This window comes from Oratosquilla oratoria, chromosome 27 (genome assembly GCF_046742065.1).
Source record: "Oratosquilla oratoria isolate Oo_2021 chromosome 27, ASM4674206v1, whole genome shotgun sequence".
Classification (NCBI taxonomy): domain Eukaryota; kingdom Metazoa; phylum Arthropoda; class Malacostraca; order Stomatopoda; family Squillidae; genus Oratosquilla; species Oratosquilla oratoria.
This window is the reverse complement of record NC_134803.1, coordinates 52,943,544-52,951,043: the sequence shown is the minus strand read 5'-3', so window position 1 is coordinate 52,951,043 and position 7,500 is coordinate 52,943,544.

Here is a 7,500-nt window from a genome sequence, read left to right as displayed (position 1 = left end):
GGTGGGGAAGGGCAAACGAAGATGTGTTAGGAATAGAGTTTATTGCCCTAACGTTGCGACCAACTTGGTCTTCTTCAGAGGACTACAGCATTACAAACGGATCACAATTCTTATACTCGTAGTGAGAGGGAACCCGCCAAGGTATGAGCGTCATGTTTTCCCTTTGGCTAACGATTTAATTATTAGGACACTTGCTGCTTTCGAGAGGCATTTAAATCCGTCTCTGTCGTTGTTGTTCTTGTTGGCGGCGATATGTGCAGCTTCCACAGTTTTTCTCATTTTCTTCTCAAATCCCTCGTGTAGAATTTCTGCGTTGTTCCAATCAGGTAGATGTCCACATTTGTCCAGGTGACGAACCAGGGAGTTAGATGTTCTATGAGCCCTGAGATCGTTTTTGTGCTCATTCAAGCGTTTATTGAACCCTCGACCTGACTCACCGAAATAAGATGATGGACAACCGTTGCATGGAATACGGTAAATGACACTGAGATTATTACGCATATTATTATGTTTCTTAAATATTTTTCCTATTTTATTGGAAGATATTTTTGCTATATTTATTCCACCTTTTGACAAATAATCATCAATAGCTATGGTGTTTATAGAATTAGGGACAGAAATAAAATGAGACTTATCCTTTCCCGTGGTTCGGACGTTTGAGCCATCGTAGATCTTCTTGGCTTTCCTCGTTGTCCTGGTGATCAAACCTCCGGGGTATTTCAGCTTCCTAAAGGTATTCTTGATGTAAGTAAGTTCATCCTCTAGGAATTCTTCACTGCAGATACGAAAAGCTCTGAGAAAGAAACCTATTAGAACACCCGTTTTAACACGTCTGCTGTGTGCTGAAAAATATTGGACAAAGTCGTCCCTATTGGTGGGTTTCCTGTACACCGAGAAACTTACCTGTTGAGAACCTCTGTGTATCAACGTGTCTAAAAATGGTAAATTACACTCTTTTTCTAGTTCAACTGTGAATTGAATGTCTTTATTCACAGCGTTGAGTCTTCTCAACTTATTTTCTATATTAGTTCTTTTCGGCATCACCACGATTATGTCATCCACGTACCTTAACCAAGTGGTACCTCTTACCATGATGTTGATGTATTTGTCCATTTCTATTACTTCCATGAATAAACATGCCATGACAGCAGATAATGGACTCCCCATTGCGAGACCTCTAATCTGTTTAAATTCAATGTTGTTAAACATAAAATAACCAAATTTGACACACATGGAAATAAGTTTTATATAATCAGATCTTGGGACTGGAAGGATATCATCATCGATATCTGTTGTTACTTTCTTCACTGCTGTTATATCGAAGCTTGCCAACTTTTTATCACTTACATTCAGATCCTTAAGTCTCTGGATCAGGTCGGAAGAATTTCTTAAATGGGCCCCGCTGATGGAACCGATGACGTTTGAAAGGGGTTTTGCCAGACATTTCGCTAGTCTGTGCGGAGCGCTACCAATCCCTGAAGTTATGGGCCTCATGGGGATATTTACCTTATGTACTTTAGGAAGACCGTACATTAACGGGGGTTTTGGAGCTTCTTCTAGTAATCCTAACAACTTTTTTCCCCTGGTTGATTTACGTAGGATTTTTCTCGCTTCTGTATTGAATCTTGCTGATTCTATATCAGCGTTGCCGGCCGGTTGTCTTTCGTATGTTGATTCATCATTCAAAAGATCGGACATTTTGTCCAGATAGTCAATTTTATTTAAAATAATTACTCCGCCGCCTTTGTCGTGGGTGATAATATCATTATCATTACTCAAAGTCTGAAGGACTTCTCTAAATCTTTTGGGAATAACAAAACGATTACAATCGGCCAAGGCTTGGTAACATGTTATTACCCCTTGGGTGAAACCTTTATCAACTTCGTTCTCAGACCATTTATAATTATTGTTCACATTTCTCTTGTAGTCCTTACCTTTTCCTCCTATATCAAATTTAAGTCCCAAAGACAGTACCAATTTCTCGTCTTTAGATAGCTGTCTGTCTGAAAGGTTGGTCACAAAGTCATTCCTTTCCAATTTGTTCCAATCACTGTTATTACATAACCAAAGTAGCTTACGTTTAAGTTTTTGTTCTAGTACAACATAATCCTTATTTAATCTACTTACCAGCCCGAAGGGTAGGGTTACCTTTCTCTTACCATCGCTGATTTCGTCCAACTTGTCCTGTAACGTTTCACAGGATTCCTCTAAGTATGTCCTGGCGCTGTCTGTGAATGGGTGTTCATCACTTCTTAGCTGTTTCGGAGCCGATCTAGGGAGAACCATCTCATCGAGGCAATTCAGGAGAAATCTCCTACGGAGTGTAAGGCTTGTGATCCGCTGCCTTCTGCTGTATTCCTTCCACATCTCACCTCTTCCACCACCTCTCGACATATTTAAGATTATTTCAGACAAATGAGAGAGAATGTGGGTGGGGAAGGGCAAACGAAGATGTGTTAGGAATAGAGTTTATTGCCCTAACGTTGCGACCAACTTGGTCTTCTTCAGAGGACTACAGCATTACAAACGGATCACAATTCTTATACTCGTAGTGAGAGGGAACCCGCCAAGGTATGAGCGTCATGTTTTCCCTTTGGCTATGTAATAACAGTGATTGGTTATGTAATAACAGTGATTGGAACAAATTGGAAAGGAATGACTTTGTGACCAACCTTTCAGACAGACAGCTATCTAAAGACGAGAAATTGGTACTGTCTTTGGGACTTAAATTTGATATAGGAGGAAAAGGTAAGGACTACAAGAGAAATGTGAACAATAATTATAAATGGTCTGAGAACGAAGTTGATAAAGGTTTCACCCAAGGGGTAATAACATGTTACCAAGCCTTGGCCGATTGTAATCGTTTTGTTATTCCCAAAAGATTTAGAGAAGTCCTTCAGACTTTGAGTAATGATAATGATATTATTATCACCCACGCCGACAAAGGCGGCGGAGTAATTATTTTAAATAAAATTGACTATCTGGACAAAATGTCCGATCTTTTGAATGATGAATCAACATACGAAAGACAACCGGCCGGCAACGCTGATATAGAATCAGCAAGATTCAATACAGAAGCGAGAAAAATCCTACGTAAATCAACCAGGGGAAAAAAGTTGTTAGGATTACTAGAAGAAGCTCCAAAACCCCCGTTAATGTACGGTCTTCCTAAAGTACATAAGGTAAATATCCCCATGAGGCCCATAACTTCAGGGATTGGTAGCGCTCCGCACAGACTAGCGAAATGTCTGCAAAACCCCTTTCAAACGTCATCGGTTCCATCAGCGGGGCCCATTTAAGAAATTCTTCCGACCTGATCCAGAGACTTAAGGATCTGAATGTAAGTGATAAAAAGTTGGCAAGCTTCGATATAACAGCGTTATTCACAAATGTTTCTGTTTTTGATGCCCTAGAAGCAGTGAAGAAAGTAACAACAGATATCGATGATGATATCCTTCCAGTCCCAAGATCTGATTATATAAAACTTATTTCCATGTGTGTCAAATTTGGTTATTTTATGTTTAACAACATTGAATTTAAACAGATTAGAGGTCTCGCAATGGGGAGTCCATTATCTGCTGTCATGGCATGTTTATTCATGGAAGTAATAGAAATGGACAAATACATCAACATCATGGGAAGAGGTACCACTTGGTTAAGGTACGTGGATGACATAATCGTGGTGATGCCGAAAAGAACTAATATAGAAAATAAGTTGAGAAGACTCAACGCTGTGAATAAAGACATTCAATTCACAGTTGAACTAGAAAAAGAGTGTAATTTACCATTTTTAGACACGTTGATACACAGAGGTTCTCAACAGGTAAGTTTCTCGGTGTACAGGAAACCCACCAATAGGGACGACTTTGTCCATTATTTTTCAGCACACAGCAGACGTGTTAAAACGGGTGTTCTAATAGGTTTCTTTCTCAGAGCTTTTCGTATCTGCAGTGAAGAATTCCTAGAGGATGAACTTACTTACATCAAGAATACCTTTAGGAAGCTGAAATACCCCGGAGGTTTGATCACCAGGACAACGAGGAAAGCCAAGAAGATCTACGATGGCTCAAACGTCCGAACCACGGGAAAGGATAAGTCTCATTTTATTTCTGTCCCTAATTCTATAAACACCATAGCTATTGATGATTATTTGTCAAAAGGTGGAATAAATATAGCAAAAATATCTTCCAATAAAATAGGAAAAATATTTAAGAAACATAATAATATGCGTAATAATCTCAGTGTCATTTACCGTATTCCATGCAACGGTTGTCCATCATCTTATTTCGGTGAGTCAGGTCGAAGGTTCAATAAACGCTTGAATGAGCACAAAAACGATCTCAGGGCTCATAGAACATCTAACTCCCTGGTTCGTCACCTGGACAAATGTGGACATCTACCTGATTGGAACAACGCAGAAATTCTACACGAGGGATTTGAGAAGAAAATGAGAAAAACTGTGGAAGCTGCACATATCGCCGCCAACAAGAACAACAACGACAGAGACGATTTAAATGCCTCTCGAAAGCAGCAAGTGTCCTAATAATTAAATCGTTAGCCAAAGGGAAAACATGACGCTCATACCTTGGCGGGTTCCCTCTCACTACGAGTATAAGAATTGTGATCCGTTTGTAATGCTGTAGTCCTCTGAAGAAGACCAAGTTGGTCGCAACGTTAGGGCAATAAACTCTATTCCTAACACATCTTCGTTTGCCCTTCCCCACCCACATTCTCTCATATATATATATATATATATACATATATATATATATACATATATGTATATATATAATATGTATATGTGATAACTGTGAATATTCATATTGTTACTCGCATGATGTCATTATTCCACGGAATCCGCTTTCTTTGTACAATTCGGATGTTTGTAACGGTCTGGGAGACCTTTCCCAGGACGACACACGTGCCGATATATTAATGATTCCCTTTGTATGCCAATATATCTCCCAGAAGACAAACCCTGGACGGGATTCGAAACGTCGGAATAAACTCTTTTCTACCACGACTCCAGCGTTTACTTTCTACTAGAATATGGCTCCTGCACTCCAGGACACACACACACACACACCTCTGGAGTCTACGACGGCCCAGGGCGTGGAAGAGGGTCGCGGACCAGAGCAAGCCGAAATAGTGCTGGTAATTGCGACCCCCGACGCAGACACCCAGCACTGGGCAATGATGGTCCTTTTCTCTTACGCACACGCCACATTCTAAGCAGTGGCTGTCACGTGGGCCCTGGTTAAAGCTGCACACAGGGCAGAAACCGTCGATCGAACCTAACTCTTCGTCGATTACGTTTGTTTTCTTGTCCTTGTTCCATGGGCCTCTGCCTGGGCCCCTTTCGATGCAGAGGCCCAAAAATCCAACAGCGAAAGCAAGAAGCTGTAGAAAGAGAATAAGGACGCCTGGGGATGTGTTAATCCAGAAGTTTCCTTGTCCACTGATGAAGAGTATGAAGATAGCTGCCCAAGCTCCAGAGAGCAGAATCCTGACGGCGTGGTGTTGCTTGAAGATCACCCTCTTGACAAATTCTGTGAGAGAGCGGGTGCGAAAAGAATCGAAGTTGATCCAACAATCTTCTAGCTCAGATAAGTGTCCGAAAATCAGGAATCACAGCACTTTTAAATCCTCATCTCTATTATATAAACAAAGCCATTCATACAATCAGAAGTGTATATATATATATGTATATATATATATATATATATATATATATATATTATATATATATAATCATTGTGTGTGTGTATGTATATATATATATACATACACATATGTATACACGCAATTCATCTATTGAGTTTACCACTATTATCATTATTGCTAGAATTATCATTATTATTTCATTTGTTCATCATTTGGTACAATGAATATGTATTGTTTACACTTGTCAACTTTGGCAACGCGGGGAGGTAGTGAGGTCCCCCGCATGTATAAATGCCCACAGCTCGTTTGTACACCATTCCTTTGAAAAAGCATACCTGCGAAACTAGTCAGGAATAAACTCAGACTAAGACTCCTGTGTTTCCTACTCCACTTACGTCAACCTGTCAGAATGTCTCAATATATATATATATATATATATATATATATATATATATATATATGTGTGTGTGTGTGTGTGTGTGTGAGCGTGTGTGTGTGTGTGTGTGCGTGCGTGCGCGCGTGCGCATGGCATCACCGCATTCCCGCGTCGATATGTGTGTTGTGTGCAGCACCGAACTTCGTGGCCAAATATTCCGTCCCATATTCCGATTCCTATTGCTTGGGTTCCAGACATAGCGGGCTTGAGTCTGAACCCCATTGATGGCTACGCGCGCATCTGCTATTGTGAAACCTTCAGTCCTCACAAAGCAAGGAATTTCTTTATTCAAACATTCTAATTCCCAAGATATATGGTCATATAATCTTTTTTTTTTTTTTTTTTACCCCTTATTTCCAGTGTCAGTGTTTTCTGGATATTTTAGACTCGTTGTGTGTTCTTGTTTTCGTTGCATGTTAACTGCTTAAGGTTTTGTTTAATTAGTGTTTGGGAAAATATAATTTTGGAAATACCAAGGTAAGTGAATTTACTACAAGCCGACACCTCTCGAATGATGTGTTAAAGGTCCGAGTTTATATCCCTGCGTCTTGTCGTAGTAATCTAAGCAAAGCTTTTAAACGTTTATGAAACATTTTAGAAACATTTATGAAACAAATACCGATTAAAAAAAGTATAATGGTTATCGAATGGAATAGACCTCGTAACCATGTTGTGAGCGCTGAAATTACTTTTTTTTTAAGAATGTTAGATAACTTTATTGAACGGATAATAGGTGGTCATGGACATGAAACTGCATAGTGTAGGACTTATGGTCTCTTGTAGTCTCCTCCGTTCTTGAACCTTGAGGAAAGGCGCTGGACTCGAGAATTGAAAAAAAAAGATGGACACAGGGTAAAGATCTTGTACATAAATACACAAGGTAATGAACCGAGGATTTCTCTCTCTCTCTCTCTCTCTCTCTCTCTCTCTCTCTCTCTCTCTCTTTTCTCTTTTTTCTTCTCTATTTTTTCTCTTTTTTTCTTTTCTCTCTCTCTCTCTCTCTCTCTCTCTCTCTCTCTCTCTCTCTCTCCTCTCTCTCTCTTTCTCCTCTCCTTTCTCTCTCTCTCTTTCTCTCTCTCTCTCTCTCTCCTCTCCTCTCCTCTCCTCTCTCTTCTTTCTCCTCTCCCTTCTCTCGCTCTTTCCTCTCCTCTCTCTCTCTCTCTCTCTCTCTCTCTCTCTCTCTCTCTCTCTCTCTCTCTCTCTCTCTCTCTCTCTCTCTCTCTTTCTTTCTCTCTCTTTCTTTCTTTCTTTCTTGCTCTTCAGTCACTCCGTGTAAAATCCCAGACTCTTTCATGCCCTGAAATGAGCGATGGTTTGTGAACTCAAGTATGAACAAGCGCTCTGACGTGTTTGAGCAACTCTGTACCTTTTTTTTTTATCCAAAGAGTTCCTTTATTTTG